This window comes from Macaca nemestrina, chromosome 5, assembly GCF_043159975.1.
Source record: "Macaca nemestrina isolate mMacNem1 chromosome 5, mMacNem.hap1, whole genome shotgun sequence".
NCBI classification, from domain to species: domain Eukaryota; kingdom Metazoa; phylum Chordata; class Mammalia; order Primates; family Cercopithecidae; genus Macaca; species Macaca nemestrina.
The window spans coordinates 180,683,860-180,702,068 of NC_092129.1; the positions used below are offsets into that span (position 1 = coordinate 180,683,860).

The 18,209-nt window shown below is 44.3% G+C and overlaps 2 long non-coding RNA genes across 2 annotated transcripts; one reads left to right on the forward strand and one right to left on the reverse strand.

Annotated features, from left to right (window-relative positions):
• Positions 1-1,339: 1,339 nt before the first annotated feature.
• On the reverse strand, positions 1,340-4,231 carry LOC105487327 (uncharacterized). The gene is made up of 3 exons (XR_011624124.1): positions 3,891-4,231; positions 3,181-3,320; positions 1,340-2,291 (listed from the first exon to the last, which is right to left on the reverse strand). It is a non-coding gene; the product is annotated as an uncharacterized lncRNA (long non-coding RNA).
• Positions 4,232-5,094: 863 nt separating this feature from the next.
• Positions 5,095-16,212, forward strand: LOC139363519 (uncharacterized). Its single transcript, XR_011624125.1, has 3 exons — positions 5,095-6,228; positions 6,765-6,980; positions 13,438-16,212. It is a non-coding gene; the product is annotated as an uncharacterized lncRNA (long non-coding RNA).
• Positions 16,213-18,209: the final 1,997 nt, after the last annotated feature.

Here is an 18,209-nt window from a genome sequence, read left to right on the forward strand (position 1 = left end):
TGTAAGGCCAAGGTCCTGCAAGCCTGAAATGCCCTGTGTGTTGCCAGCAGCTACTCCTTCAAGGCTGGCAAATATCTGTGAATGCAATACCTGTGCTCTGCTGAGCAGGTAAAGGTCACAGGCTTTCAAGTGCTCTGGTGCACTGTGACCTCACCAGTCTCTCATCAAGAGCTAAAGTTTCTTTTCCTTCCTCTTCAATCTGGACTGGCCCAGTGGCCTATTTAACCAAAAGGTTAGCACAGAAGTGATACTATGTAATTTCCAAGATTGAGACTTAAGAGATGTGCAGCGCCTACTTCTGCCTTTTGAAATGCTCTTTCTAGGAACCCAGCGACCATGCTGTGAGGAAGCCCAAGAACCCAGCCGCCATGCTGTGAGGAAGCCCAAGAACCCAGCCGCCACGCTGTGAGGAAGCCCAAGAACCCAGCCACCATGCTGTGAGGAAGCCCAAGAACCCAGCCGCCATGCTGTGAGGAAGCCCAAGAACCCAGCCGCCATGCTGTGAGGAAGCCCAAGAACCCAGCCGCCATGCTGTGAGGAAGCCCAAGAACCCAGCCGCCATGCTGTGAGGAAGCCCAAGAACCCAGCCACCATGCTGTGAGGAAGCCCAAGAAGCCACAGGGAAAAGCTCATGTGGAGAACTAAAACCACCAGCTGACAGTCCCAGCTGAGCTCCCAGCTTATGGGCAGTAACAACTGCCAGCGTGTGATTGAGACCATTTGGGATTTCAACTTATCCCAGTGCCCCAGCAACTTAAAACAGAAGAAACTCCTAGTCAATCCACCAAATCACGAGATTTAGCCACTAAGTTTTGGTGTGGTTACCAAAACTGATTTAAGTGGCTAAACTTTTTCAGGGACACAGAAAATGTACTAGGGCTTTTGTCTGCAACTGTTGTCTGTGTTGCAATCCATTATACCACCATGTAGCTCTTATGCACACCTGGAGGTGTTTCCCATGCTTCACGGTATTAGTCCGTTCTTGCATTATTGCTCTAGGGACCTACCTGAGACCAGGTAATTTATGAAAAAAGAGGTTTAATTGACTCACAGTTCCACGGAGTGTACAGGAAGAATGGCGGGCAGGGCCTCAGGAAACTTACAATCATAGCAGAAGGTGAAGGGGAACCAGGCACATCTTCATATGGCGGAGGAGGAGAGAGAGGGAGAAGAGGGAGGTGCTACATACTTTCAAACAACCAGATCTCATGAGGATTCTATCACGAGACAGCTCTAGGGGGATGATGCTAAACCATTAAAAACTACCCCCATGAGGCTGGGCGCGGTGGCTCACGCCTGTAATCCCAGCACTTTGGGAGGGCGAGGCGGGCAGATCACGAGGTCAGGAGATCGAGACCATCCTGGCTCACACGATGAAACCCCATCTCTACTAAAAATACCAAAAATAACCTGGGCATGGTGGCAGGTGTCTGTAGTCCCGCTACTCAGGAGGCTGAGGCAGGAGAATGGCATGAATCCAGGAGGCGGAGTTTGCAGTGAGCCGAGATTGCACCACTGCACTCCAGCCTGGGCAACAGAGCGAGACTCTGTCTCAAAAAAAAAAAAAAAAAAAACTACTCCCATGATCCAATCACCTCCCACCAGGCTCCTCCTCCAACACTGGGGATTATAATTCAACATGAGGTTTGGGTGGAGACACAGAGCCAAACCATATCACCCACAATAACTGACTCTTTGACAAGGCTGTGGCAAGCTCTCTCCCTGCCAGGGTCACAACTATCTTTTCTGACTTCCAAAAGGGCACATGCTTCTCCAGATGACATCCCTTTTTCTGAGGAAATTGGGGACAATTTTCCAAGCCTGGACCATTATTTTTCCTTCACTTTTCCTTCTTGAACACCTTGCCTCTCCCCTCCTCTCCCATGCTCATCTCAGGAAGTTTCCTGATCCCTCAGCTCATGGAAGCCCTGTCTTCACCCAGATGGTCCACATACTGTCCCCCTGCCTGTCACTTGATGTCAGAGCCCTACTTCCTGGGGGTCCTGCTGCCATGATACACCGATCAGAACTGAGACCACCAACGGTGAGGTTCTTTCCCTCCTCAGGATGAGGGCTGTCATTGTCCAGACATTCCCCACATAGGTGAGAAGCAACTTTCACCTCCTTCTTTAAGAGTCCAGTGTCCTGGATCGCTGCTCACAACCCAAAGTCTCCTCACCAAGCTCCCAGGAGGTCTAGCTCGGCAGGTTCTCAGGTAAATGAGGCTCCAGGTGGTTTCTCTGGTATCCAGGGTTTCTGAGTGTAGTATTAGACTCCACATTCCACACCTACTGGGTTGTTGCAAGATTACTACAGATAAGTCATTTGTTCAAATGTCACCATATAATAAATTAATAATGAAATAGACTAACAATTAGATTTACAATGACATATGTTTTCCAGTGATTTGCTTGGTCTACACACACACACACACACACACACACACACACACACACACACTCTCTTTCCTGTTACTCACCTTGCTCCCTGCTGTCTTCTACCATTTAGAACATAGGGTATTAAGCATACTTTTCATTTTCTGTATTTCAGGCTTTATCATCTGCAGCCCTGCTGATCCTGGAGGGACTGCCTCTTCCAGGATTAGCCAGTTCTAGAGATAGCGAACAGCTCACCCAGGAGTGTGCTTTTCATATACAAACCAACCAATCCAGAGAGCCCACACCTCAACCACCTCCATTATTGGGATCTCACACATGGGCCACTATCCGCCTGCACCAGTCACCCTGGGGCCAGGTTCCAGACAACTGGGGGGAGCTCTTCTGCCCCAGAGCTACGGAAATTATTCAGACCAAGACGGTACTGAGCCTGTGCACCCTGCCTTGCCTCACCTTCCTGCAGAAGCTGCTGTGCAGGCTCCTGCCCTGGGCTTACCCTCTCCTCCTGCCTCCAGATGGACCCGGTGCTTCACTGTGCCTCCACCCTCCACCCCCGTGGCATGGCGTGGCCCCTCCTCTGGAACTGTGAGTAACAAACTTTCTTTTCAATGGCAGGCAGTTCCTGATGTGTTGACCTTCCCAGGCCTCAGAGTCCCTATAAATACATTATGTTTAAATTGCACAGTACCTGGAACTTTGTAGCTGCTCAATAAATATATGTTGAATTAATGTACCAAATGAAACAGCTTGAAGATTTCAGAGTTTCAGGCATATGAGTACTTACCCTTTCTCTCTTTCCCTCTAATGTCTTCGTTATGATATTGTGATTCAAGATGAAGTTTCTGGAGCCACAGTGCCCTCATAGCAGTGTGATGTGGGCATATTTCCCGCCTCTCTGTACCTCAGTTTTCTTGCCTATAAAACCTGAACAATAATAAAAATTATCTCACAGCGTTGTGAGGAGTAAACAGTTCACATTTACAAAACTCTTAAAATGGTGTCTGGCCCACACTAAAGTGCTTAAAACACCAGCTTTCATTATAAATCCCCCCAAACCATTTCTCTGCTTCTCCTGCTAATGTCTCGTAGGCAGAGTTGGCTTCCAGCTTATAGACTGTCCTGGGTCTTCCTGAGCCCCAGAAGACTCATTTCTTCAGCCTGAGCAGTGCCAATGATTAGAGGTATGGAAAATACAGAAAAAAAATCAATAATAAACCAGAAAATTGTTTTCCAGACAGAAGGTAGGTACAATTTTAATGCCATTTGTCATCATTTTGTTCTCAGATTACTATAGAATTTCACCCATGTGGGTCTAAAGTTACCTTTTAAACTCATAAAAGGAAGAAAGAAGAAAAAAAACCAGAAATGCAAGTTCCTCTCAAAAAAAACAAAAACAAAAAAACAAAAAAACAGCATCCATACATCAACAGAAGTTACTGCAAGCTTCATCCAGGCCTCTAGGGAGCTCTGTTCATCTCACATACGCTCTCTCACCTCTCACAGGCATTCAACAAGTTCCATTATGTCCCGGTGGAATGCTTTGTCCATCCAATGAGGATGTTTGGGTACAAATTCTACTGTGCTGGGCTGCAAAGGGAAGGAGATTTCTCCTTCCTGAGAAAACAACAGAGAAACTGGGGAAAAAACAAAGGAAAATGTGAAACAAAAATAAAGTCCAAACTTGGTGCAAAACAGGAAGGGATTTTGAGACCGAGTGTTTTCTGTCACTCTGGTCATTTTCAGTGCAGTGAGAAAGCACCAGCCTCGGCTTGGATTTTAAGATTTAGAGGTTTTATATGATAGAGAAAGGCTGTTTCTCTCCCTCTGTATTTCTCTTTTTCTCTATATATAAACAAATAAACAAAAGAGAGTGGAGGAGCAGATGTGACCTAAATCATTCTCCCTGAGTTATGGAAGAGAGAGGTTAAGGCACCTGCACACAAATTGTATATTCAAACCCTGTGTGCCAGGCAAAGTTATTTTCTGGTGTCATATACTTTGCGGTCCTCAGAAATAAAGAACGTGCCTTTTTTATTCATCTGTGAGGTTTTTTTTTTTTTTTTTTTTTTTCTTGCCTAGAGTGAAACCTGGTTGACAGTAGATACTCAACAAATGGCAAGAAGTGGATGCAAAGAAGGGTGGATGGATGGATAATTGAGTGGATGAGTAGGTGGGTGGATGGATGGATGGATGGATGGATGAATAGATTATTTAACCCTAAGAATTATCTGGGAGATAAAGAAGTGAGTATCAATACTTCATTCTGAATAATCAACAGCTCACTGAATGTTCCTTCCTTTCAACCATCCTCATGAGGACCTTTTAAACTTAGGTAGTGGCCCAGGGTCTCAAAAAACATGAACTCAAATGAATTTTAATGACTTGGCAATGGAGCTGAATTTCTAATTTTCACTGATGGCCAAAGCCAAAATAATCTTGGGCCCAACTTGAATTGGCACCATGTTCAATGGTAACCGGGGCCAAGAAAGAGCCGTTAGTAAAACAGCAGAAACATTCCAGCATCCCATCATTTTCTGTTGACAACTTTGATTTTAGAGCATTAACCAATCTTTCCCTCTGTGATTCCAACAGATCTGGAGACTTAGATTCAATTTTTATTTACCAGAGATTTGCTTGATAGAGATTCCAGTACTCCATCAACCCAATGTCCATTCTCCCCTTCTTTCTTACCAAAAAAAAAAAAAAAAAAAAAAGAAACAAAACAAAACAAAACAAAAAAAACACCCAGAGAAAAAAATCTCAATTTGTTTGGGATGAGAGGCAATGAGACACAGCTAAAAAACATTTTCCAATAACCTTTACAGCTGGGGACGATCAGTTAAGTGAAGAAAAATAAACCTTTAATTGGTTTAAGACACTGTTTTTCAGAGATTTGTTACTTGCAGTCAAACCCATTTCCTAACTGATACTCCTTCTATATTGGGTAATCAGTTTGAAAAGATGCCTTGACAGAAGGAGACATTCTAGCAAGTCCAGGAAAATGTGCCTAGAAGTTAATGGACTGGCTTATCACGTTGGAAGCTAATACAGACAAGGACAGTGTGAGTGCTGTCTCATCCACAGGAGTTACTTTGGAAGGCAATACTGGCATTTCTCAAGATATATTTGAATCTTCTTTTTGAACTGTCTTCTAAAGTAAGTTATAGGCTACACAAGTCCATTTTCCTTTGCACTCTCACTCCATTTGGGATCAATGTTAGCATCACCAACTTGATAACTCATCTCATTGATCAGAATTGGCTTCATTCTAGATGACTTTTGACTATTTTGACAAATCAAATATTTCTTCAAAAGAAGAACTTTTGTCACCACAGAGATTATTAAAATGAAATTACATGGAGGCTGATTCTAGGTCCCCTGTCAGTCCTCTCCCTCTTCCCTATACACAATAGGACAATAGGAAGCTGCCAGGGAGAGCCTGCCCATGGGAACCCCTGTCCCCTACACTGCCACCAAAATCAAGATTTGCCTGTTCGTCTTCTACCCCATGGCCACTCTATATCTGAGTTAGTTCCCCCAGCTCTGACCCTGTCTTGTCTTGTCTTTGATGACCACTCAGTATGACTCAAGCTGGGCACAGCTGGGATACAAAAAAGGTTCAGGAAAGTGCTGTAAAGCTGGACCTAGCCAGGACCAGGAGATAGTGGCATCCATGGAGCAGGGCAGTGCCTACTTGCAGGCATCACTGTACCCTTTCACAGGTGTGAGTGGTCCTAGGAACAAGCCAAGAGAGGTTTGTTATCTGGGGAATGCTTCTGAAGAACCACCATCCCAGGAGGAAGAAGGCAGCCAAGTCCAGGAAACTGAGCAGGTAAGTCGAGTGCCTAGAAGTTAACGGACGGGTTGATCATGTTGGAAGGTTAAACTGGAGAGGAAGGAACTAGGGGAATCATTGTGTACTGGAAAGTGTGGATGGGTTGAAGGCTGATTCAAGACCATAACTCGAACTCCAGGTGCCAGCTCAAATGGAGGAAGCCCCTGATAGCCTACATCTTGCCGTGATTACAGCTAAAACATCTGGACAGTATATGAAAAGTAACTACCGGTGAACTTCAAAGAGTAAACAAGAGAAATTTGAGGAAAGAAGTTGAAACTTGAGGAATGACCAATATAGTATTGAGTTTACTCATTTTTTCCTTTTTTATCTCCTGGCTTTGATCCAAGAACGAGCCAAAGGCTTAGAACTACACAGAAGGCATGCACAGCAAAAACTCCGCCTGCAACCTACTCCCTCAAGCCAGAAAGCCAGAAAAAGGGTCCCTGGGAGCCTGAGAGTGCAGGAGGATTCCCCTTCTTGTCTTTCTTTTTTCTTTTTTTCTCATTTTTCTTTTCTATCTCTGCCCCAAGGTCAGCCTCAGTTGCAAAGCAATACTGTTTCTGCCTCCACCGCATGGGCACATAAAACCCGAGGAGAAAACCTGTCTCTCTGGTGACAGAAACCACAAAAAGGGGGCCCCAGGAAATGGAGTGTGCTAAGGGGGCATCACCTTGTGTCCGGAATTTATTCCTTCCAGTCGGTTCTTGGTCTCCTTGACTTCAAGAATGAAGCCACAGACCCTTGCAGTGAGTGTTACAGTGTCCGGAGTTTGTTCCTTTAGATGTTCAGATGTGTCCAGAGCTTCTTCCTTCCAATGGGTTTGTGGTCTTGCTGACTTCAGGAATGAAGCCACAGACGCTCATGGTGTTACAGCTCATAAAGGTAGTGCAGACGCAAAGAGTGAGCAGCAGCAAGATTTATTGTGAAGAGTGACAGAACAAAGCCTCCACAGCCTGGAAGAGGACCAGAGCAGGTTGCCGCTGCTGGCTTGGGTGGCCAGCTTTTATTCCCTTATTAGGCTCTACCCACATCCTGCTAATTGGTCCATTTTACAGAGTGCTGATTGGTGCATTTTACAAAGTGCTGATTCGTCTGTTTTTACAGAGTGCTGATTGGTGCGTTTACAAACCTTTAGCTAGACACAGAGCCCTGATTGGTGCGTTTTTGCAGAGTGCTGATTGGTGTATTTACAAACCTTTAACTAGATACAGAGCACTGATTGGTGCATTTTTACAGAGTGCTAATTGGTGTGTTTACAAACCTTTAGCTAGACACAGAGTGCTGATTGGTGCATTTACAAACATTTAGCTAGACAGAACCATTCTCTAAGTCCCCACTCGACCCAGGAAGTCCAGCTGGCTTCACCTCTCAATCCCCCCTCTAAACAGGACACCCCAACTGCTGTTGAGAATTGGGCAATGACCTCTCTGTCTACTTCCTGCTGTTTAGGGGCGAAGAAGGGGCCCTACAGTTGTAGTGTCCTCCAGAGGGGAATTCTTTAGGCCAGTGAAAGGGCCAGTGGGTTGGTCCAGGGGGCCTCGGTAGAAGTTGTTAATTGAGCTCATTTGGAGTTCCATTTGTAAGACCATCTGTAGCTTGATGGCCTCGATCCTAGAGGAAACAAATTTGACAAGGAGGTTGAAAACGCAGGGCCTGAAGGCAAGTAATAGCAAGATGGTTGCCATGGGATCTAGAAAGGGGAGAAGCCATGTTGCCCAACCCCAGAGGTTGGTATAAGAGTTTGAAAGGCGTTATCTGATTTCAGAAGCCTTTTTCTGTAAATGCTGGGTGGCATCTGGTACTATCCCTGACTGGTTAGCGTAAAAACAACACTCTTCTGCTAAGAAGGTGCAGAGTCCTCCTTTCTCAGCAGTGAGGAGGTCTAGGCCTTGGTGGTTTTGGAAAGTCACTGCTGCCAAAGAGTCTATTTGGGATTGTAGAGTAAGGATAGATTTTGATGTGATTAGGATTTTCATCCCGGCAGGAGCCACAGTATATAGTCCTACGCAAAGAGTATGGTTAGTATACTGCTTAATAATATAATGAAATAGTAAAAGGGTTCCATTAAAGAGGCAAGGAGAAGCATTAAATATAAAGATTACATAGCTTTTCATGTATCTTTTTAAGGAGGAAGGGGTTTTTCTTCAGGATCAGCAGTAGGAGCCTTTTTAGTCTGGGATGTTTCCTTCTGAAATAGGAGATGCGAGTCCTCCAACGGTTCACAGGTGTATCGAGGCTGGTCTGGCTGATCTTGGGACTCCTGAGCTGATGGTAGTGCAGGTTCTTCAGGGGGTGTCCAAAATTTAACTTTGGTGTGGTGAATCCAAGATTCCACTCTTGCCACCTTAACTGCAGTGGGGGTAGAGAGGATTATCGAGTCTGGCCCTTCCCACAAAGAGTCCATAGATGGTGAGGCAGAGGGGAGAGATTTGACCAACACTAGATCTCCTGGTTGAAACAACTCTGTTCCCTTTTCTCTGTGACATCCTTCAGATAGGTTTTTAAGGTTTCGTAGATATTTTGCCAAAGAAGTTATATCTTTGACCAAGTTGGCCATTTCCTGATCAAGTGGGAGGTCATTTATGAGAAAAGGTCGTCCATACAGCATTTCATATGGACTGAGCCCCATTTTGCAAGGAGAATTTCGGATTCTCAACAAAGCCATGGGCAAAAGAGTAGGCCATGGGAGATGAGTTTCTTGTGTTAGTTTCCTTAAGTGCCTCTTGAGTATATCATCTGCCTTCTCGACCTTCCCTGAGGATTGTGGCCTCCAGGTGCAGTGAAGGTGATATTCTATCCCTAACAACCTGGAAATTCCCTGAGTTATCGTGGCTTTAAAAGCCGGACCATTGTCACTCTGAAAACTTTGGGGAAGCCCGAATCTAGGAATTACTTCATGAATTAGGACTTTAACCATTCCTGAGCCTTCTCTATCTTGCAGGGGAAAGCTTCTATCCAATTTGTAAAGGTATCAACACAGACCAACAAGTATTGAAATCCCTTTGACTTAGGCATATGGTGAAGTCTAACTGCCAGTCCTCTCCAGGACAGTGCCCTATTCTTTGGACCCCCAGAGGGGGTCTTACAATGGACCAAGGGATTATTCCTTTGGCACATCTTATGGGCTTTGACTACCTGTCAGGTGGTCCGGAGGAGACTTAGCCCTGTAAATAGGGATTTGGCCATTTGATGAGTGTTTTCAATACCCACATGAAAAGTCTGGTGGGGGGTTTTAAGTATTTTCCACTGGCTAGCTTCGGGTATAAGTGCCTTTCCTTTTTCTGTCATTAACTGCCCTGAGGGGAGAAAACTATGCCCCTGTGAAAGTCCCCATTCTGTTTCAGTCGGGGAATACTGGTGCTTAACTGCTTGGAGGGAGTTGTTCCATACCAAGGGTCCTTCCATAGGTATTTTATAATGGGAGGTTCTGCCTAGCAGCAATTTTGGCCTCAGCATCTGCCTGATGGTTTGCTTCTGCCTTTTCTCCTTTACCTTTCTGATGGCTTTGGCAGTCTAAGACTGCTACCTCCTTGGGTTTTTGCACTGCGTGCAATAACTCCATAATTTCCTTGTGGTATTTAATGGGGGTTCCCCCAGAGGTTAGGAACTCCCTTTCTTTCCATATTGCAGCGTGGGCATGTAGGATTAGATAAGTATGCTTGCTATCTGTATACACATTTATTCTTCTTCCCTTTCCCAGTTCTAAGGCTGGGGTAAGTGCCACTAGTTCTGCTAACTGGGCGCCGGTCCCGGGGGGAAGAGGCTTACTTTCAAGTAAGGTTACATCACTAACTATGGCATAACCTGCCCTTCATATCCCACTCTCCACAAATGAACTTCCATTGGTATATAGGTTAAGGTCAGGATTAGCTAAGGGGACTTCTAAGAGATCATCTCGGGCGGCATAAGTCTGGACTATAATTTGTTGGCACTCATGCTTGATTGTTTCCTCATCCTCTGGGAGAAAAGTGGCAGGGTTGAGGCCCGCACATGTATGTATTTGAAGCACTGGTCCCTCAATGAGTAGCGCCTGGTATCTAAATAGGTGGTTGTCTGATAGCCATAAACTTCCTTTGGCACCTAGTATGCCATTTACATCATGAGTAGTCCAGACAGTGAGATCCTTTCCTTGTATTATTTTTATAGCCTCTGATACTAAGGCGGCCACCGCCAAAACTACCCATAAACAGTGAGGCCAGCCTTTTGCTACTACATCAGTTTCCTTACTTAGGTATGCCACTGGTTGTGGGGTTGTCCCACAAGTCTGAGTAAGAACTCCAAGAGCTATCCCTGCTCTCTCTGTGACATATAAAGAGAAGTTTTGTCCTATGGGAAGGCTTAAAACTGGAGCTTGTACGAGGGCCTGCTTTAAGGTTTTGAAGGCTGTTTCTGCCCCTGGTTCCCATTCTACTAGATGAGTATTTGCCCTCTGGGTCTCCTTGATTAGAGTATAGAGGGTCCTGGCTATCTCGCTGTATCCAGGGATCCATAGTCGGCAAAAGCCGGTGATTCCAAGGAACGCTCACAACTGTTTTAATGTCTTAGGGTGAGAATAAGCCAGCATAGGCTGTATTTGTTCCTTGCTGAGGGCCCTGATTCCCCTGGCTAAGATTAGACCTAGATATTTGACTTGCTGTAGGCAAAGCTGGGCCTTCAACCTAGACACCTTGTACCCTTGATTAGCTAGAAAGTTCAAGAGATCTAGAGTAGCCTGCTGGCCTGAGGCTTCTGAACTGGTAGCCAAAAGTAAATCATCCACATCCTGAAGGACCAGAGTGCCTGGACTTGAGAAGTGGCCTAGATCTTGGGCCAGTGCCTGACCAAACAGATGAGGGTTATCCCTAAATCCTTGGGACAAGACTGTCCATGTAAGTTGGGACATGTGGTCTATGGGATCCTCAAAGGCAAAGAGAAACTAGGAGTCAGAGTGCAGGCGAATACAGAAGAAGGCATCCTTGAGGTCCAGAACAGTGAACCATTCTGCTTCCTCTGGTATTTGAGAGAGCAGGGTATAGGGGTTGGGTACAACTGGATAGAGAGGAATTACTGCCTCATTGGTGAGTCTAAGATCTTGCACTTGTCTCCACTGACTATTCGGTTTTTGTACTGTTAGAATGGGGGTGTTGCAGGGACTGCCGCATTTCCTTACCAAGCCTTGAGCTTTTAAATGTTTAACAATATCCTGTAATCCTTTATAAGCTACAGGCCAGAAGGGATATTGCCTTTGATAAGGAAAAGCGGTGGGGTCTTTTAGCCTGATTTGGACTGGGTGGGCATGTTTTGCCCTTCCAAATTGTCCTTCCATTGCCCAGACTTCAGGGTCGATTCTCTCCTCAAGTAGGGACAACAAATCGGTAACTCGTTCCCCATATTCATGTAGATAACAGCTCCAGCTTTGGCTAATATGTCCCTCCCTAATAAGGGTGTGGGACTTTCAGGCATAACAAGAAAGGCATGTGAAAAGACCAAAGTCTCCCAATTACAACTGAGGAGGTGAGAGAAATACCTGGTTACAGGCTGTCCCAGGATTCCTCGGATGGTAACAGACCTTGAGGACAGTCGTCCAGGACAGGAGATTAACACTGAGAAGGCCACGTCAGTGTCCAAGAGGAAGTCAATTTCCTGGCCCTCAACGGTTAAACGTATCCAGGGCTCAGTGAGGGCGATGACATGAGCTGGTGCTTGCCCCAGGCATCCTCAGTCCTGTTGTTGGATCATCTGGTTGGTGGCTTCTGGCCCAGAGAACCATTGCACTCTGGGGCAGTGTGACTTCCAGTGATTGTCTCGGCATAGCAAACATGGATGAGGGGGCGGCTTGTTTCTCGTTAGACAATCTTTTTTAAGGTGTCCTTGCAAACCACACTGGTAACAAGTCCCACCAGGTGATTGGCCTGCTCCATTTTCTGTCCTCTCCAAACCACCAAGGTTTATTTATCTGAGGGCCATGACTAAGGCTGTGGCCTTTCTCTGATCTCGTTTTTCCTTTTGGACCTGTTCCTCTTGGTCCCTATTATAGAACACTGAGGTTGCCAGGTTTAATAATGCCTCCAGATTTTGTTCAGGGCCCAGGGCCTGCTTTTGGAACTTTCTCCTGATATCTGCAGCTGATTGGGTAATAAACTTATCTTTTAGGATCAATTGACCCTTGAAGGAGTCGGATGACAGGGGAGTATATTTTCTTAAGGCCTCCCGTAGTCACTCAAAGAAGGCAGAAGGATTTTTTTCCTTTCCCTGAGTTATGGTGGACATCGTCGAATAATTCATGGGCTTTTTCCTAATTCTCCTTAGTCCTTCTAGAACACAGGTCAACAGAAGTTTATGACTCCAGTCCCCATGATCTGAGTTGAGGTCCCAGTAGGGACCATACTGGGGACAGCTTGCTGACCAGTAGGGAATTTGTCCCTTTCTTTGGCTGTCATTCTATCATTTACTTGACTAAGATACCAGGTATCTCCAAACTCTCGGGTCGCAGCTAAAGCCACATTCTTTTCATTAAATACCAGGGTTTGATCTAACAATAGCATGACATCTCTCCAAGTGAGATTGAAGGCTTGCCCTAGACCCTGTAGGACATCTATGTACCTATCAGTATCATCTGAAAACTTCCCCATGTCTACCTTGATCTACTTTAAATCAGAGAGGGAGAAGGGGACATGTACCCAGGTTGGGCCAAATTCCACTCCCTCTACAGCTTGAAGGGGACATAACCAATAGCCCAGGGGTTTTTGTGGTCCCTTGGAGATTTCTTTGCTTGTTTCCTTCCGGGTGGGGGAGATTGGAGGAGACTTATTAATAGGAAGGGGGGCTATAGGGAGGCTAGGCTATGGGGATAAGCTGAGAGGTCCTCCTGTGGGATGTAAATTCCAAGCTTTGCATAGTTGTGTATTCTCCTTCAATGAAAAGAAAGCTTGGACACAAGGTATTTCCCTCCATTTGCTGTCCCTCTTACAGAAAAGGTCAAGCTGCAGGATAGTATTGTAATTTGTACTTCCCTCAAGTGGCCATTTTTCCCCATCAGAGAGAGAATATTGGGGCCAGGCCGTAGTGCAGAAAAAAATGAGCCACCTCTTTTTCAGGGTTTGTGGGTCAAATTGGTCCCAATGGCTTAGGATGTATTTTGAGGGTCAGCCTGCTGATGACTGTTTCCCGTCTGGAAGACGAAACTGACCATGGTTTTGGTTTGTTTGTTTCCCCCCTGCCCAGGAACCCGCAAGAGTCCCTGTATGCTGCTGAGCGGAATAGTTGCGCTCACGGACACAGCAGCAGAAACACCTCTTGCCCAAGAACCCGCAATGCTCCCTGGACCCTGCTGATCAGAATAGTTGCACTCACCGACACAGCAGCAGAAACACCTCTTGCCTGAGAACCAGCAATTGTCCCTGGACCCTGCTGATCAGAATAGTTGGACTTACTGATGCAGCAGCAGAAACACTAGTTTTCCTCCTAGACCACAGGAGGACCGAAGAAGGTCGGACTTAGTGGCCCTTACTGACGCATTCTCGAAAACCTGTTAAGAGTTCTAAGCATTCTCCTGTTAGTATTGGGACCTTGCCACTATCCTATAAAGACGTTACGCCTCAAAAATGAAGTGGAGGGCCATACTCTGAGGGAGGGAAGGGATCTCCAGAGTTGGAAGAGTGATGCCTTTTGTCCTCACTTATTTGAATAGGAAAGATACCATTTCTGAAGCTCCCCATATCCCAGCTTCAGGAATAACTTTTGTTAGGCCTGCCGGTCTAAGGAGGGATCCTAAAATTCCAGATAGTACCCCCGCCGCAATGGGCCTTTGGGCAAAAATTATGTCTTTCTGATGGCGAGACCTGGTGCCTAAAGAAGGTAACAGAGTCCTGAAGTTTATACTAGAAATCATTCTTATAGGAGAAACTAGAAAAGCACCAGAGACAGGCAGTGGTTTTTAGAAGCAGGGTTAGCCTCGGAGAAGAGAGGCAAGAAGAAGTTTGTCTGACAAGCATTAGGACCCAGAAGGCAAGGGTCAGGATAGATAGGATAGACAGGCGAGTCTCACTTGGATGACATGACTTTAAGACTTCTGCTCATGGCCACAGGGTCAACCAACTTGTCAGGACCCCGGAGCTGAATGGCTTTCCTCTCTGTTGACCCTCACCTCAGCCTAGAAGTACAGGAAAAGCAGAAGCTGGTTCCAGGTAAACCAATGCTCCCAGCTCCAAAGAGTCGGGGGTTGTTAGAGAGCCCTTTCCCAGAAAGCCTGACACCCGTGTCTTTAGTCCAGCGACCATGCTAGTCACTTTTAACTGGCTGACAGGTGCCCGGTATTTAGCCACCGAATTCTAAGGAAAAATAGGACAGAATAGCAAGCGAAAGGGGTCCGATGGTACTCACTGCTTGGTGATTGTCCCTTCGTGGTCACCAAAATGTGTCCAGAATTTATTCCTTCTGGTGGGTTCTTGGTCTCGCTGACTTCAAGAACGAAGCTGCAGACTCTCACGGTGAGTGTCACAGTTCTTAAAGACGGTGTGTCCAGAGTTTGTTCCTTCAGATGTTCAGATGTGTCCCAGTTTCTTCCTTCCAGTGGGTTCGTGGTCTCGCTGACTTCAGGAGTGAAGCCACAGACCTTCACAGTGAGTGTTACAGCGCTTACAGGTGGCACGTCCGGAGTTGTTTTTCCTCTCAGTGGGTTCGTGGTCTTGCTAACTTCAGGAATGAAGCTGCAAACCCCTGTGGTGAGTGTTACAGCTCATAAAGGTAGTGCGGACCCAAAGGGTGAGCAGCAGCAAGATTTATTGTGAAGAGCGAAAGAACAAAGTTTCCACAGCGTGGAAGGTGACCCCAGTTGGTCGCCACTGCTGGCTCAGGTGCCCTTATTTGGCCCCGCCCACGTCCTGCTAGCTGGTCCATTTTACAGAGCTGATTGGTCCATTTTACAGAGTGCTGATTGGTCCGTTTTTACAGAGTGCTGATTGGTGTGTTTACAAACCTTTAACTAGACAGAAAAGTTCTCCAAGTCCCCACTTAACCCAGGAAGTCCAGCTGGCTTCACCTCTCAGCCTCACCAGATGAGAGCTGAAGACAGGCATCCCCCAATTCTGTGAATGGACATTCCTAAGTCCCAGGCTCACCCTTGAGATGCACATGCATGGAATAGACTTGAAGAAGCATTTAGCAAGGGCTTTGAAAACTGAGTTGCAATCTAAACCCCAGCCCGAGAACGTCCAGATGATACCATGAGTGGCACACACACACGGTGCTTACGAAGCACAGCAAGGGCTTTGGAATCGAAATGGACACTGATCTACCAGCCACAAGAGGTTAGTCAGAAGTTGGAGTCTGAGTCAAATCAGTTTGTCCATCAAAACAAAAAGAACAACACTGAAGAGATAATTTTTTTAACAGACTTTACTTTTTACAACATAGTATTCTCCTATAACCCACACCCAATTTCCCTTATTATTAACATCTTACACTAGTCTAGTACATTCGTTACAATTAATAAATCAATATTGACACATTGTTTTTAACTAAAATTCATAGTTTATTTGGATTTCCTTGGTTTTTACTTGTCTTTCTTTGTTCCAGGATTCCATCTACCACAGCACAATGTATTTAGTCTCGACTGTGACAGCTTATTTCATGCTTTCTTGTTTTATATGACCATGGTTTTGAGGAATACTGGTTGGGTATTTTGTAGAATGTTTGCAGAATGTCCCTATCGATTGAAATTTGTCTGACATTTGTCTCATGATTACACTGGGATTATGAGTTGCTTGGGTATTATTTGAGGTAAAATTCACATAACACAAAAGAAACAATTTTAAAGTATGCTCTTCAGTGGCATTAGGTACATTCAAAATGTGTGCCACCATCACATCAATTGAGTTTCAAAACATTTTCATCACCACAAAAGGAAAACCTGTACCCACTAAGCAGCCACTCCTATTCGCCACTCCTCCCCATCCCCGGAAGTCATCAATCTGTTTTCTCTATATATAGGTTTACCTATTCCAGATATTTCATATAAATGGATTGTACAATATGTGATCTTTTGTGTGTGACTTCTTTCACTTAGCAGTGTTTTGCAATTTATCCTTGTCACATGGATAAATACAACATGAATAAACATATATTTGTACTTCATTCCTTTTTATGGTTTTATTTCTATTAAATGAATATCCCATATATTGTGTACCCATTCAACTGATGAAAGACATTTGGGTTGTTTCCATGTTTGATTGCTGTGAATAGTGCTGTTAAGAAAATTAGTGTCGAAGTTTTTATTTAAACACCTGTTTCCCATTCTCTGGGGTATATACCTAGAAGTAGAACAGCTGGGTCATATGGTAACTCCATATTTAACATTTTGAAGAACTGCCAAACTGTTTTCCAAAGCAGCTGTGCTGTTTTACATTCCCACCCACAATGTGTGAGGGTTCCAGTTTCTCTGTATCTTTGACATTTGTTATTGTCTGTATTTTTTTATTCTCACCATCCTAATGAATGTGAAGTGGTATTTCATTGTGGTTTTGATGTTTCCTAATAGCTAATGATGGCAAGTATCTTTCATGTGCTAATTGGTCATCTCTATATCTTTTTTAAGAAATGTTTATTCGAGTTATTTGCTTACTTTCAAATTGGGTTGTTTGGTTTATGGTTTATTTGTTAATTTATTTTTATTGTATATATGTAAGGTATGCAGTGTGATGTTTTGATATGCATAATACACAGTAAAATGATTACTAGAGTCAAGCAAATTAACACATCCATTATTTCACATAGTTACATTTTTCTGTCGTAAAATACCTAAAATTTTGTCTTTTAGCAAATGTCCAGTGTACAGTACAATATTATTAACTATGATCACTATGCTGTACATCACATCTCTAGACTTAGTCATTCTACATAACTATAACTTTGCACCCTTGACCTATGTCTCTCCATTTCCCATACACACACACACACACACACACACACACACACACACACACACAAACACACACACGGTAGCCACAGTTCTATTTTCTGTTTAAATGTAGGTGAATTTTCTGGGTTTCTTAAAAACGTTTCCTTTAGATTCGATATATAAGTGAAATCACACAGTATTTTTGTTTCTATGCCTAGCTTTTTCACTTAGAATAATGTCCTCTAGGTTCAGTTCTTTACATATTCTGGATAATAAACCCTTATCAGATACATACGTTGCAAATATTTTCTCTTATTTGTTGGTTTGTATTTTCACTCTCTCAGTAGTGTCCTTTGTCTCTTATTTGTCTTTTCACTCAATAGTGTCCTTTGAAACACAAAAGTTTTTAAATTGGGTAAAGTCAATTTATCTACTTTTTCTTTTGTTACTTGTGCCTTTGATGTTATATCTAAGAAATTATTACTTAGTCCAGGTCATGAAGTTGTACCCCCATTTGTCTTCTGAAAGTTTTATAGTTTTAGTACTTACATTTAGGTCTTTGGTGCATTTTGAGTTGATTTTTGTATATGGTGTCAGATAGGGACCCAGCATCTTTCTTTTAAACATGAATAAACCTTGTTTGTGGTTACCATTGGACATGGTGCCAATCCAAGTTGGGCCCAAGATTTTTTTGGCTTTGGCCATCAATGAAAGTTAGAAATTCAGCTCCATTGCCAAGGTCATTAAAATTCATTTGAGTTCATGTTTTTTGAGACCCTGGGCCACTACCTAAGTTTAAAAGGTCTTCATGAGGATGGTTGAAAGGAAGGAGCATTCAGTGAGCTGTTGATCATTCAGAATGAAGTATTGGTACTCACTTCTTTATCTCCCAGATAATTCTTAGGGCTAAATAATCTATTCATCTATCCATCCATCCATCCATCCATCCACCCACCTACTCATCCACTCAATTATCCATCCATCCACCCTTCTTTGCATCCACTTCTTGCCATTTGCTGAGTATCTATTGTCAACCAGGTTTCATGCTAGGCAAAAAAAAAAACCTCACAGATGAGCAAAAAAGGCATGTTCTTTCATA